Here is a 16,497-nt window from a genome sequence, read left to right as displayed (position 1 = left end):
TTCTTTCTCTTGGATGAGACAGGAAGGCTACAGAGGGCTAGAGTTGGGTATTTTTCTCCCCCCAGGTAAGTTAGGCTCTGGTAGACCCTACTTTGGTTAGGCTCTTGTAAACTGCTTTTCCTTGAAGGTAGGTCTCGTTAGGAGGAACAGAACTCTGGTATATTTCAAAATGACTCTAGACTTCCCAGACTTACAATGGTTTGACTTACAATTTTTCAGCTTTACAATGGTACAAAATGTATACACATTCAGTAGAAACCATACTTCAAGCATCCATACAAACATTCTATTTTTCATTTTCAGTACAGTATTCAATAAGTTACACGAGATACTCAACATTTAAAAAATAGGTTTTATGTTAGATAGTTTTTCCCAACTCTTGGCTAATGTAAGTGTTCTGAGCATGTTTATGGTAGGCTAGGCTAAGTTACGGTGTTTGGTAGGTTAGGTGTATTAAATGCATTTACGATATTTTCGACTTATGATAGGTTTATCAAGACGTAATCCCATTATAAGTTAAGGAGCATCAGTACATGTCCCCTCCTGCTGATGGAAGCACAAGGGAATTTTTTGTAACCCTCACTGTAAGAACCTAGTAAGGTTCCTGGACGTATAACTCTTAAAAGTGTGGAGGCCCCCTAAGACTGGGCTCCCCCTGGCATTTTTAACTCTCAAGCTGTCCACATGGGACCTCTAGCAATTCATCAGTTACAGTTTAGGTTGTCTGGCCCTGGTACTGGTTCCTGTGGAGGTTTCTCCTCCAGTAAACTATGTTTCCCTGAATTCACCTGTCTCTCCAACTTTTAGGGCAGCGGTTTGCCTTGTGACTTCAATTCTCAGATGCATCTAAAAACCATTGTTGATTTTTAGTATGTTCAGCTTTTTTCTTGTACAGATGAGAGAAATGACTTCCAAGCCCCTTACCTGTCAGACTGGAAACTGGAGGGTGAGACTTTTCTTTTGCTTGCCATTTATAAACTGAAATTTTAGGGAAGGTGATTCAGTATTATACTAATAAAGGTGTCGACCATGACCTACAATATTGTACAATTCTTGTTCTACATGTATAAATATATGCAACTGATGAAAAACAAACAACAACAAAAGCCTGAAAGATAAGAACTGGTATGATATGTGGGCCATGAGGTCTTGTGCTCAGCCTATGTGGGCCATGGCCAAAGTTGGAGAGCCACTACAGCATATGATAACCTTGCCACCTAATCACCTATGTCCAAAGGATATTATTTCTTCCCTTACCTCCACTGAATATGAAATCTCTCCTACTACCTATCGACACTCTTACTGAACCCAAGAGACAACTATAAAACATGCCCTAGCCATGTATGCAGTCTAGAATATTGTGCCAAGTTTCTAGCCAAGTCTTTGTCTCTTCTCCTACTCCAGTTAAATGTTAAGAAATCCTCCATCTCTTTCCTTTAGAACCCATGAAACAAATGACGTAAGAAATCTGCCTTGTTCTTTTCTCTTGGTACTAACTTGGCCCACTTCAATATTCCAGATCTGAGAGTACTTCTTAACCAGAAGGCAATCCAAGTCCTACCAAGAAAGAGAAAGGAAACAATATATCCTTCCAAAGGTGCATCCTGTCATCCTTGACACATAGAAGGCAGGCATTGTTAGGGTTCTGGTGGGCCACTAGGGTCGATATGTATCATGTGCGTCAGAATCAACTGAGACATCTATTAAAATTACAGATGCCTGGGCGCCTGTCCAAATTCACCAAATCAGATAACTCTGAAGTTATCATAAGTTCCCCTGATTTTCTTGTGTGCATCAAAATTTGAGAATCACTGAGTTAAAGTAGCATGGAGGGTGGGAAGGCAGGCATGATGAGTAGTAGTCATCATTAAGATTTGAATACATTCTTAAATCAAAATCATCAGGCAAGGCTGACTAGCTTATGGTGCTGGAGCCACATGCTTCTTAGAACTTGAAATATGATCCTTTGAGTAACCATGAAATGAAAATAATTTCTATTACAAACAGTATACCTATTGTGAATAAGGTAATTTTATATATTCTGAAGTACTGCAACTGAAATTATAATGTAGGACATATGATGTGGGTAATTATCTGTTTCTGATAATAATACTAGGAGTAATATAGCATTTATCGCATGCTTAACTGTGCTTTAGACTGGGTGTTAAGGGTTTTTGTTTTTTGTTTTTTTTTTTTTTTGAGACGGAGTCTCGCTCTTTCGCCCAGGCTGGAGTGCAGTGGCACGATCTCGGCTCACTGCAAGCTCCGCCTCCTGGGTTTACGCCATTCTCCTGCCTCAGCCTCCGGAGTAGCTGGGACTACAGGCACCCGCCATCGCGCCAGGCTGATTTTTTGTATTTTTAGTAGAGATGGGGTTTCACCGTGGTCTCAATCTCGTGACCTTGTGATCCGCCCGCCTTGGCCTCCCACAGTGCTGGGATTACAGGCGTGAGCCACTGCGCCCGGTCAAGTGGTTTTTATTTACCAGTTCAATTAATTCTTACAGAAATCATGTCAGGTAGGTAAAGTGATTGTTCCCATTTTATGTGTAAAGAGACTGAGTCCTAAAGAAATTACATAACTATTCTAATTCATATAATTAGCAAGTGGCAGGGATAGACTATAACCCAGAACTTCCTGCCCAAACTTATAACCACTGTCTCACTGCATTAAAATTCATTGCATAATAGCATATTAAAAAATTATAGTCCTTTGTGATATTGGTCAATTCTGACCCTTGCCTTGGCTGTTTGGCTCCCTTACACAATAAATCTGGGACTTAATTTTGAGTGTGTGGATGGCTGAATGTGCCTACATTTAATTAAAGAGAAGTGCATTTAATTGTGCTGGCAAATTTTAAGTGCTTGGCTATCCTGAGTTGGCAAAACCTTCTAAGTTCTTTTTTTGTTGTTGTTAAGACAGAGTCTCGCTCTGTCGCCCAGGCTGGAGTGCAGTGGCCGGATCTCAGCTCACTGCAACCTCCGCCTCCCGGGTTCACGCCATTCTCCTGCCTCAGCCTCCCGAGTAGCTGGGACTACAGGTGCCCGCCACCTCGCCCGGCTAGTTTTTTTGTATTTAAACCTTCTAAGTTCTTAAGTTAACCATCTACTTCCAGAAGTTTTGCTTAACAAGTGAAAGTTTATTTGCATACTGAGAACCTACCCACTTTTTGAGTATGAGGGTTTTCCTTGAGAACCATGCACTAGCTGCATTCTCTGATGTAGTGGAAAACACTCCTGGGACTTCCTGGGAAATGGCCTACAGAAGGCTCTTTCCAGCCTTTCCCAGGTACATGGGATTTAGCTGCATAGCAGTTCTCAGATTACTTGATAAAAATCCTTTTCTGCTCAGTCAGAAGTGAGTAGCAGTTTTAATTAGGGGCTTAGGACAAGGACATTTGAATACCAGCCTCTGAGAATGCAAAGCTCTTTTCAAAACCAGAGCCAATATTTTCTACACAAAATGCTAAATGTTCAAGTCCTCATTTGCAAATAAAAGGTGGCAAGTTTCCGGCATTTGCTTACTGTCATTTCTCCTGGCACGATAATCAAGCACCCTGCTAATGACAGTGTGACTGTCAATATCACTTTCAAGTTATGAGACCTATTCAGGATAGGATAAAGGGGAGAAAGAAGATGGTCAACAGGCAGTCGGCTTTCATTTTAACACTCCCTGGAGGATTTCCATTACCCTTTCAGTGTCATGCCTTACCTTTTTTCCTTCTCAAGGTCAGCTCTGTCTAGACAGTTCCTAGCTTCAACTTCCTGTGGCTAATGCATATCCACAATAGGCTTGTGACCACAACCTCACACTGTGCCCTTCCACCTGAATCAGGAGAGTCCCTTCTTTTCTGTATTATTGGTGACCTTTCTCTAGGTTAAAAGGTCTCTTCTGCAGCAGGCAGGTCTGACTTGTTATGGTGATTGCACTGCAGAAAGCTGCTTCCACCTTGTTAGAAGTGACATCACTGTACATTAAAGACATCATATCTCCTTTCATATTAAAATGCCTGTCAGTTCTCCTGCTCAAAGGTTGTAAATCTGCCAGAGTAGCCTGAGCTTGGGGAGTTTTCATTATGAAAATATGAAGATAAGCACTCTGTTTTACTGTCAAAGGGAAAGAGGTAGACTTCTAGTAACGATATTACTTTAGGAAATAAATATACATTTTCTTAACCGAAAGTTATATAAGCAAATTTTGAAAAGATAGCTCTCTCCATTTTTAAAAAAAGTTTTTAAAATTCAGCCTTAGAAAGCTGGCTGCCATAACTCAGATAGGAAATATAGCTGGAGTATGATTTATTAATGCATGTATTTCACACTTGCTCTTATAGTAAATCATTAGACGTTTTCAGTGATTTTAGCCCTTCATTTTTAGTTGTCCAGTCTAAGAAGTGGCAAAGGAATACTTAACCCGCAATTCACCTTTAGTTCACAAATGAAGCAGTCTTTGTGTTTGAATTTAAGCTTTTTCTTAACAGTTTTTAAGACTATCACCAAATCATCAATTTATGGAAGAACCTGTTTGACCTGCCTGTCTCATACATGTGTAAATGTAAGGTGAGCATAATGAGTCTTATTCAATGGAAGATTCAATGGAAGGTGGGAGTTAATTTCTACCTGACCACATAAAAACACAGAAAAAATTATTAAGGGACCTATAATTTTCCCCATATCCAACTGCCTTTGTGCATTTTCAGGCTTTAAGATTAACCCTTTTCAGACATAGAGACATTTAGAGTTTCTGGAAGATCTTACAATGAAAGACCTAAATTAAATTAAATCCTCAAACACCATTGGATTCAGGGAGTATGAGTGAACATCCGTCTGTGAAGCAAACGGGTGATTCTCAATTCAGTATTTGGGCTCATCCAGAAGTTTAATCTTACTTCATAGTTTGTGAAGGGGAACTAAAACTTCACGTACTATTATTTCTCTTTGCAGAAGTGACTACCAAAATCAATGTGGGGTCACTCAGGTCATCTCATTAAGAGAAAAAAGTAGCACAGCTGTGTTTAGCAGTCAATGTACTCTATAGATTCATAAAGACTCAGATAATTCAGCTTCTCAAAGCTGAGAAGATCAAGAACTTTCCATAGAATGGAATTAACTTCTTTTTCTTTTTTTAAAAAAAGGCTAAAATATGCATATTTCTCTGTTTCTGTCACACATTGCTTCCTGTCTTGCTCTGACACAATGCTGTGTAGACTGTACATGATAACCTTCCATTGTAAACTGTGCAATAATTTTATGTACGGTGTTTATCTGGAATTCAGCAACTCCAGTTCCATATGATTTGTAGCTAGAAAGCCACAATGGATTAATGGATTAATTCAAATGAGAATAGCCATAACCACATAAGCTCTGAAAGGCTTAGATATTTGAGGAAATATCCAATTTCCATGAGAAAAAAAAAAGACAAACCTCTTAGGAGGAAACTGAAGCTCACACATCTCTCTGTAACACTAGGTGCTCTGTGCTATGTCATGACTCCAACCTTACTCTCTGGAACCTGTCTTCTGGCTGTCTCAGTAAAGGAGGAAGTCCAGGTGAGGTTAGTCAACGTTTGGAAATACAGTTGACCCGTGAACAACATGGCTTTGAAGTGTGCAGGTCCACTTATACACATACATACATTTTTTCCAACAAATATATTGGAAATTTTTTTGGAGATCTATAACAATGTGAAATAACCCACAGAAAAATCACGTGGACTAGAAATATAGAAAAAAATTAAGAAAAAGATACATCATGAGTGCATAAAATATACATAGTTACTAGTCTATTTTATCATTTACTGACATAAAATATATACGAGTTTATTACAAAAAGTATAAATTTATCAAAACTTGCACGCACACTTAACACCATACATGGTGCCATTTGCAATCAAGAGAAATCTAGAAGATGTAAAGATGCAGTTTTAAATGATAACTGCATAAAATTAACTGTAGTGCATACTGTACTACTGTAATAATTTCCTAGCTACCTCCTGTTGCTATTTAAGTGAGCTCCAGTGTTGCCAGTATCTGCTTAAAATGCTATGTGACAGTAATCATCTCTACATGAGCAGTTCATCTCTCCCATAAACCTCGTGTCATAAAAAGTGATCTCTCACAGTTCTTGTATATTTTTTTTTTTGGGTTGGGGGGACAGAGTCCTGCTCTGTTGCCCAGGCTGGAGTGCAGTGGTGTGATCTTGGTTCACTGCAACCTCCATCTCCCGGGTTCAAGCAATTCTCCTGCCTCAGCCTCCCAAGTAGCTGGGATTACAAGCACATGCCACCACATCCAGCTAATTTTTGTATTTTTAGTAGAGATGGAGTTTCACCATGTTGGCCAGGCCGGTCTCAAATTCCTGATCTCATGATCCACCCACCTCAGGCTCCCAAAGTGCTGTGATTACAGGTGTGAGCCACTGCGCCTGACTTCTTGTGTATTTTGTATCATGCTTAGTGCAGTACCATAAACCTTGAATAGTATCATGGGACCCATACAAAGTACCACCAGTGATGCTGGGCATGCTGGTCATGACATTAAAAGAGAAAGTTGAATTGCTTCAGATGTAATGTAGATTGAGATCTGAAGCTATAGTAGTCCATTTCAAGATAAATGAATCCAGTGTAAGGACCACTGTAAAAAAAGAAAAGAAATTTCAAGAAGCTATCGCTGCAGCTACACAAGCAGGAGCAAAAATCTTCCACTTTTTAAAAAACACCTTTTTATCTTGTATTGAAAATGCAGCTTTTATGTGGGTGCATGATTGCTGTAGGAAAGGATGACTTATAGACTCTAATATGGTTTGAGGAAAAGAGAAATTAGATAACAACTTAAAGCAAAAGGAAAGTGAAGGATCTAAAGCTGAAGAATTTAATGCCAGCAAAGGATGGTTTGATAATTTTAGAAAGTTTGACTTAAAAAATATCAATATTTCAGGAGAAGCAGCTTCTGCCAGCCAAGAGGCAGCAGATGAGTTTCTAGATTCCATTAAGAAAATTATTTGAGGAGAAATAATACCTTCCTGAACAGGTTTTAAATGCAAACAAAAGTGCCCTATCCTGGAAAAAAAAAAAAATGTCACAAAGGACATTTATTAGCAAGGAACAGAAGCAAGCACTAGGATTTAATGAAAAAAGAGATAGTCTAACTCTATTGTTTTGTGCATATTCATTCAGGTTTATGATCAAAATTGCCCTTATTTATAAAACTGTTAACCCCCCAGCTTGAAGGGAAAAGATAAACACCAGCTACCAGCCTTTCGGTTGTACAACAAGAAGGCTTGGCCAACAAAATCCCCTTCCTGGGTTGATTCCATTGATGCTTTGTCCTTGAAGTCAGGAAATAGCTTGCCAGTAAGGGACCGTTTTCTTAAAACATTATTTTTATTTTACATATTTATTTATTTATTAGAGATGGGGGTCTTTCTATGTTGCCTAGGCTGGTCTTGAATTCCTGGCTTCAACCAATCCTCCTCCCTCAGCCTCCCAGTTTCTAGGATTACAAGTGTGAGCCACCACCAGTGGGATTGCCTTTTAAAGTTGTTTTGATATTGGACAATGCCCTGGGACACTCAAAACCTCATGAGCTCAACACCAAAGGTGTCAAAGTGGTCTAGTTGCCCCCAAATACAATGTCTCTAATTCAGCCTCTAGATAAGGGGATCATAAGGACCATTAAGGCTCATTTCAGGGTACTCCATGGAAAGGATTGTCAACACTATGGAAGAGAATCTCAACAGAGATAACATCATGAAAGTCTGGAAGGATTACACCATTGTTGTTACAGAAAATGTTGTGAAAGCCATCAAGCCCAAAACAATGATGCCATTGTTGTTACAGAAAAAGTTGTGAAAGCCATCAAGCCCAAAACAATAAATTCCTGCTGGAGAAAATTCTGACCAGATGTTGTGTGTAACTTCACAGGATTTACAACAGAACCAATTAAGAAAATGATGAAAGAGACTGTGGATACCGCAAAAAAGAAAATTGTTTTAAGTGAGGGGTGAAGGATTCAAAAAATGGATCTTGGAAAAATTCAAGAGCTAATAGACACCACACCAGAGGAATTAACAGAGAACAACTTGATGGAGATGAGTGCTTTTGAGCCAGTGCCGAACAGTAAGGAAGAAGTCATAGACGAAGCTGTTTCAGGAAACAAATTGACATTAGACAATCTGGCAGAAGTGTTCTGGTTATTCAAGACTACTTTTGATCTCTTTTATGGCATGGACCCTTCTATGATACAGGCACGAAAACTAAAGCAAACAGTGGGAGAATTGGTACCATATAGAAACATTTTATAGAGAAATAAACAAGCAAAAAAGATAGAAATTACAATGTAATTCCATAAAGTTACACTGAATTTGCCTACCTCTCTTGCCTCCCCTTCCACTTCTTCCACCTCTGCCACCCCAAACAAGACCAGCCCCTCCTCTTCCTTTTCTTCATCAGCATACTCAACGTGAAGACTATGGGGATGAAGATCTTTATGATGGTCCATTTCCACTTAATTGATATGTTTTTTAAACATTTTCTTTTCTCTTTACTTCATTAATTCTTTTGGTGTGGTCTAAATTAACTCTTGAATTTTCCCAAGATCCTTATCTTGAAACCCTAAATTCGCCTTAAATATATTTTTTCTTCCTATGATTAAATAATATTTTCTTTTCTCTAGCTTGCTTTATTGGAAGAATGCAGTATATAATTCATATAATATACAAAACATGCGTTAATTGACTATTTATGCTATTGGTAAAGCTTCTGGTCCACAGTAGGCTACTAGTAGTTAAGTTTTGGATGTCAAAAGTTATACACAGATTTTCAACTGCTCAGGGTGTCGGTACCCCTAATCTCTGCATTGTTTGAGGGTCAACTGTACCTAGAAATAAAGTTAAAACAGAGAACAAAGTTCTATTGTCTCTTACGGCAAAGAATCCTCTTTGGCAATGTTTCAGAATAGGAATTTGGGACACTCAGCTATCTACTGAGGCAATGCCATGTTGTAAGTTATCAACAGAAAATTCTCAAGGGGTAGTTTAGTTCCCCTCTTCTCCCCTTAGAAAATTTAGACCATGTTGGCCAGGCACAGTGGCTCACGCCTGTAATCCCAGCACTGTGGGAGGCCGAGGCGGGTGGATCACGAGGTCAGGAGATGGAGACCATCCTGGCTAACATGGTGAAACCCCATCTCTACTAAAAATACAAAAAATTAGCCGGGCGAGGTGGCAGGCGCCTATAGTCCCAGCTACTTGGGAGGCTGAGGCAGGAGAATGGCATGAATCTGGGAGGAGGAGCTTGAAGTGAGCCGAGATCGTGCCAGTACACTCCAGCCTAGGAGACAGCGAGACTCCATCTCAAAAAAATAAAAAGAAAAAGAAAAAGAGAAAATTTAGACCTTGTTACAAAAGTTAACAACTTAAAACAAATGACAATATATAGAAGCTGATGGCAAGTGCGCTCAAGAACAGAATGGTAGTTCAGACTCTATCACCTGGAAAATTACGTAAGGGGAGTCTAGACCTGGGGAAATCACAATTCAAAATGAAACCAACTCTTCATACTAAGCATCAAATCCAATCAGCATTTAAGGAAATCCTTGACTTAATGACCCTTCTGTTGAGGGAGGGGAGAAAAATCTGTCTTTTTGGGGTTTCAAAGAGTTTGGCCTAGGGCTATCTAGCTTTTCTTTCTAGCCATGCTATGAGCATTCTGGACTGAGCAGGAGATGTTATTGTTGGTTGCTGTTTCCTTTTCAATGAACAATCACGCTTTCACATAAAATGGGCCAGAGCTCGAGCCATTCCGTGACACTGAACATAATAAGTCAGACGCTGGGGTTGTTGCTGACTCCTCCAGGCCACATGGGACCATTTAGCACAGAGAGGCAGTGGTGACTTGTCAACCAGAGTGCTAACCTACCCAGAAGTGCAGTGTCCTCAGACTCCACTAGTTTGAAATCAATGACAAGTTTTATGAAGCAAACAAACAGTAAGAAACCCAGCATCCCCACAGCAATGAAGGAGTGACTTAATCACTCCAAGCTGGTTTCCTTTCTGGGGAGCTTTACCTTTTTTTACCTACAGCTAAGAAGTAAATAGGATTGAAGCCTCCAGCAATCACTATTTGCTCCTGCAAACACCTTCCTAAATCGGTCTTGTTTAGTACACGGAATCACAGCTGAAAGGGGGGACAGGCCACTGCAGTGGGCATCACTGCATGGGGAGGAGGTCAGTTTGCCTTTGCCCTTCTGCTCCCAGCCCTTTATTGCTGGCCTACTGCCAGAGGCAAACACTTGACCGGATATCAGTGACCCCATGGAGAATCCGCAGTCAGCAATGTTGAATCTAATTCATGTATTCCATAAAAAGCAGTTTTGCAATAAGGATAATTTCTTAGAAGCAGAAAAAGTGTTGAAATGCTGCAGACAATTAGAAAACTTCAAACACTGGAACCAGGGTCCTAGGCTCAATTTACATACAGGCCAGTTAGTTTATTTTGTTCCAGAGCCATAAACTGTACCGCTATCCTGCAAATATACACTGCCAATGGGCCATTTTATAAGCATATTCTATCACTCAGAAGAGTGGTGTGATGGTTAATACTGAGAGTCAACTTGATTGGATTTAGGGATACAAAGTATTAATCCTGGGTGTGCCTGTGTGGGTGTTGCCAAAATCGATTAACATTTGAGTCAGTGGGCTGGGGAAGGCAGATCCACCCTTAATCTGGTGGGCACAATCTAATCAGAGTCCAGTGAATATAAAGCAGGCAGAAAAACATGAAAAGGAGAGATGGGCCTAGCCTCCCAGCCTACGTCTTTCTCCCATGCTGGATGCTTCCTGCTCTCAAACTTCGGACTCCAAGTTCTTCAGTTTTGGGACTTGGACTGGCTCTTCTTGCTCCTCAGCTCGCAGACAGCCTATTGTGGGACCTTGTGATTGTGTAAGTTAATACTTAATAAACTCCCCCGTGTGTGTGTGTGTGTGTGTGTGTGTGTGTGTGTGTACCTCCTACTAGTTCTGTCCTTTTAAGAGAACCTTGACTAATATAAGGGGGTTGCTGACAAACAAGCAATGAAGATTATCAGCTGTGTGATGTACAGCTTTTAAAGCATGTTTTATGGGCTGAAGAAATTTTAGTTATGTGCCAGATTTTATTTTTCAAAGAGGGCATCAAGAAGATCTTCCAATCCACATGTTATATTAGAATGTGACTTTGATGCTTCTCCTATTTAGAGGTGGGGTCAATGGCTTCCTTGAAACTGGAGGTGTTTTGTGACTGTTTTGATTAATAGAATTTGGCAGAAGTGACTTCTATGTGACTTCTGAGGCTGGATTATAAAAGTTTCTGCCTCATTTGTTCACTTAAAAAGTCTTCAACCACCATGTAAATGGTCTGACTGCTGAGGTGGCCATGTTGTGAGGAAGCACAACTAGCCCATAAAGAGAGATCATATTGAGGGACCTTATGACCACACAAATAGAAAGAGATGCTCAGCTTGCCCCCATCTACATAAGCCTACTACAGTGCTAGCGCTAGCTACCATCCTCCTGTCTCAAATTCTGACTTGCAGACACTGAAAGATAGTAAAATGATTATTATTTTACTTAACTGTAAAATCACTAAGTTGTGTAATAATTTTTTTTTTTTTTGAGATGGAGTCTCGCTCTGTTGCCCAGGCTGGAGTGCAGTGGCCGGATCTCAGCTCACTGCAAGCTCTGCCCCCGGGTTTACGTCATTCTCCTGCCTCAGCCTCCCAAGTAGCTGAGACTACAGGCGCCTGCCACCTCGCCCAGCTCGTTTTTTGTAATTTTTAGTAGAGACGGGGTTTCACTGTGTTAGCCAGGATGGTCTTGATCTCCTGACATCGTGATCCGCCCATCACAGCTTCCCAAAGTGCTGGGATTACAGGCTTGAGCCACCATGCCCAGCTGTGATAATTTTTTATATATGCAAAGAAGTTAGCTATTTGGCCTATGACTGCTGCAATCCACTAGATTGGCATCCATGTAATTTAAAATAAATCAAAATGGTTAAAGATCATGAATTCTGGAGGTCAGCTGCCTGGGTTCAAATTCCAGATTCACAACATATTAGCCATGTGATCTTCAGCAAATTACTTTTCTGAGCCTCAATCAACTTACATCCTCACTTACAGTTTGAGGATGAGAACTATAGTAACTTCATAGAGTTTGTATGAGGATTAAATTAATTAATACTTAAAAATTCACAGAACAGCACCTAGCTTCTAAGGTTTGAATGTCCCCTTCCAAACTTTTGTTGAAATTTAATTGCCATTGTAATAGTATTGAGAAGTAGAACTTGTAAGAGGTGATCTGGTCATGAGAGTTCTACCATCATGAATGGATTAGTGAGAGTGGGTTGGTTATCACAGGAGTGGGCTGCTAATAAAAACATAAAGTTCAGTCCCCATCCCTCTCTGTTTCCTGGCTCACTTATCCTTTTGCTTTCTGTCATAGGATGATGCAGCACAAAGGTCCTTGCCAGATGTTAGTGCCATGCTTTTGGACTTCCCAGCCTCCAGAACTGTGAGAAATAAATTTCTTTTCTCTGTAAATTACCCAGTCTGTGGTGTTCTAGTATAGCAACACAAAACAAACTCAGACTGGCAAATAGGAAGTGCTTACTAAGTGTTAAGAGGACAATTGCAGGTTCTGTAGGGTCTGAAGCATATTCAGTTTGGTACCTCTTAACACAAATGTATAAAGTTGCAAATACTAGGAATACTCAGGAATAAGCATGTGCTAGGTGCTAGGGACATAATAGTAACTTGGCATTCTTCCTGTCCTACAGGAGCTTATACTCCATATGTGAAGAGTGGAAAACAAACATATATTTACAAACTGGACAGATTATTTTTGAAAACAGCTATCTTTTTGCACTATCATTTATTCAGAAAAGAGTATAAACTGGCTTTCCTGGGGAAAATATGGCACTATCTATAGGAAAGTATCCTTTAAAATATGCAAATAATTGAAAACAGTGATTCTGTATTGTGGGCATTTATCTAAGGAAATATTCAGATAAGCATTATATATATAAATTATATGACATATATGTATACATATTTAAATATATGTTGTTATTGATGGCAAATAATTCAAAATACATGGTTGACAATGAGATTAAATTTTTGAATGTTATGCTGCTATGAAAATGATTTTGTATTCACAGAAATGTAAAGATCTTCACAAAGTATAATCGAATGAGAAAATTAGATGATACAACAGTGTGCATTATACTGAGCAAGAGCTAGAGATAGATACAAAAGTGGCTTTCAAAGCACTACATTCATGCATTGTTTTCCTCTGTGTGGTGAAATAAGAAGCAAGTTTTGAGCTTTATCTGTAACTTCCAATTCATTTACAGAAAATATGCTATACTTGGTTGGGTAGAATCAATATTGTGAAAATGACCATATTGCCAAAAGCAAACTACAGATTTAATGCAATTCCCATCAAAATACCATTATCATTCTTCACAGAACTAGAAAAAAACAATCCTAAAATTCACATGGAACCAAAAAAGAGCCTGCATAGCCAAAGCAAGACTAAGCAAAAAGAACAAATCTGGAGGCATCACATTACCCAACTGCAAACTATACTACAAGGCTATAGTTCTCATAAGAACATGGTACTGGTATAAAAATAGGCATGTAGACCCCAGTGGAACAGAATAGAGAACCCAGAAATAAACTCAAACACTTACAGCCAACTGACCTTCAATAAAGCACACAAAAATATAAAATGGGGAAAGGACACCCTATTTAACAAATGGTATTGTGGTAATTGGCAAGCCACGTGTAGAGGAATGAAACCAGATCCTCATCTCTCACCTTATACAAAAATCAACTCAAGATGGATCAAAGACTTAAATCTAAGACCTGAAACCATAAAAATTCTAGAAGATAACATCAGAAAAACTCTTTTAGATGTTGGCTTTGGCAAAGATTTTATGATCAAGAACCCAAAAGTAAATGCAACAAAAACAAAAATAAATAAATGGGACCTAATTAAACTAAAAATCTTCTGCACAGCAAAAGAAATAAGCAGCAGAGTAATCAGAGAACACACAGAGTGGGAGAAAATATTTGCAAATTCTGCATCTGACAAAGGACTAATATCCAGAATCTACAAGGAACTCAAACAAATCAGCAAGAAAAAATAAATAATCCCATCAAAAAGTGGGAATAGGATGTGAATAGACAATTCCCAAAAGAAAATATAAAAATGACTAACAAGCATCAGAAAAAATGCTCAACATCACTAATTATCAGGAAATGAAAATTAAAGCCACAATGAGATATCACATTACTCCTACAATAATTTAAAAATCAAAAAAATTATAGATGTTGGCTTGGATGTGATGAAAAGGGAACACTTTTATACTGCTGGTGGGAATGTAAACTAGTACAACCACTGTGGAAAACAGTGTGGAGGTTCCTTAAATAATTAAAAGTAGCCAGGCGCAGTGGCTTAAGCCTGAAATTCCAGCATTTTGGGAGGCCAAGGTGGGTGAATCATTTGAGGTCAGGAGTTCAAGACCAGCCTGGCCCACATCATGAAACCCCATCTCTATTAAAAAGACAAAAATTAGCCAGGCACGGTGGCACATGCCTGTAATCCTAGCTTCTTGGGAGGCTGAGGCATAAGAATAACTTGAACTCTGGAGGCAGAGGTTGCAGTGAGCTGAGATCATGCTGCTGCACTCCAGCCTGGGTGATAGAGTGAGACTGTGTCTCAAACAACAACAACAAAAAGTAGAATTACCATTCAATCCAGCAATCCCACTGCTAGGTATCTACCCAGAGGAAAAGAAGTTATTGTATGAAAAAGACACTTGCACATGCACATTTATAGCAGCATATTTCACAATTGCAAAAATATGGAACCAACATAAATGCCCATCAACCAAAGAAAATGTGGTATATATACACCACAGGATACTACTGAGCTATAAATTGGTATGAAACAATGGCCTTTGCAGCAACTTGGATGGAGTTGGAGACCATTATTCTAAGTGAAGTAACTCAGGAATGGAAAACCAAATATCGTATGTTCTCACCTATAAATGGGAGTTATGCCATGAGATTGTAAAGGTATAAGAATGATACAATGAAGTTTGGGGACTTGGTGAGGAACGGTGCAAAGGGGGCAAGGAATAAAAGACTACATATTGGGTAAAGTGTACACTGCTTGGGTGACAGGTGCACCCAAATCTCAGAAATCACCACTGAAGAACTTATCCATGTAACCAAAAACCACCTGTTCCCCAAAATATATTGAAATAAAACAAAATGAAAAAGAAAATATGCCATACTTGTGTAATAAAAATCAATTAAATGTATAAAAAGAATGACCACATCTCACTCAGGGTTCATATTTGCCCCCAGTTCTTGATCCATCTTCAATAAAAAGGCATATTTAACAAACCATCAGGTTTTCCAGACTTGGAATAACCTTCTGGCTCAGATTCAGATACGTTAGAATAGTAGTGAAATGCAAGTTTGTAGCCAGAACAGGATACAGATCCCTTCTGGAAGGCCTCTTGCCCTTCCAAGTCCCAGTTCATGGAGGGAGCATCACTACATTCTAAAGTTTGATATAAAATGCCAACAGTATTGGTATTAACTAATATGTCATCTCTGTGGTTTAATTGGATTGATTTTCTTGGAAATAATCATCAGTGTGTTCGTCTCGAAAGTCTTGGATGCCCTTGACTTCATGACAGCTGCTATTATCCTGATTGTCTGGGATTGAGTAATAAAGGACTTTAGATGGCAGGGATTGCCTTAAACATTTTGGTTTATAAATATGTTGAGCATTCAAGTTGAATAAAATATAACCACGCCATCCCCATATCTTTTCTTTCTACCCTTTTTCTTTGAAAATGGCTGCTGTTTTACAATTATTTATTGCTGTATTTAAAAACATATAACATGAGATCTACCTGCTTTAAAAATTTTTTAGTGTACGGTACAGTATAGTATTGTTAACCATGCACAGTGTTGTACTGTAGATCTCTAGAAACTTTTCTTCTTGCTTAGCTGAAATTTTACACTCATCGGACAGGAATTCCCCATTTTCCCCTTCCCCCAGCTCCTGGCAACCATGATTCTACTTTCTGCTTCTATAGGTTTGACTACTTTAGATGCCTCATGTAAGTAGAATCAGGCAGTCTTTGTCCTTCAGCAACTGGTGTATTTCACTTAGCATGGTGTCCTCAAAGTCCATCCAATTTGTTGTAAATGCCAGAATTTCTCTCTCGTCTTTTTTTTTGAGATGGAGTCTCACACTGTTGCCTGGACTGATGAGCAATGGCATGATCTTGGCTCACTGCAACCTCTGCCTCCTAGGCTGAAGCGATTCTCCTGCCTCAGCCTCCTGAGTAGCTAGGATTACAGGCACCCGCCACCACGCCTGGCTAATTTCTTTTCTTCTTCTTCTTCTTCTTCTTCTTCTTCTTCTTCTTCTTCTTCTT

The sequence above is a fragment of the Piliocolobus tephrosceles genome, chromosome 3 (assembly GCF_002776525.5).
Source record: "Piliocolobus tephrosceles isolate RC106 chromosome 3, ASM277652v3, whole genome shotgun sequence".
NCBI classification, from domain to species: domain Eukaryota; kingdom Metazoa; phylum Chordata; class Mammalia; order Primates; family Cercopithecidae; genus Piliocolobus; species Piliocolobus tephrosceles.
The sequence above is the reverse complement of the archived record's forward strand: the minus strand, read 5'-3'. Positions refer to the sequence as shown.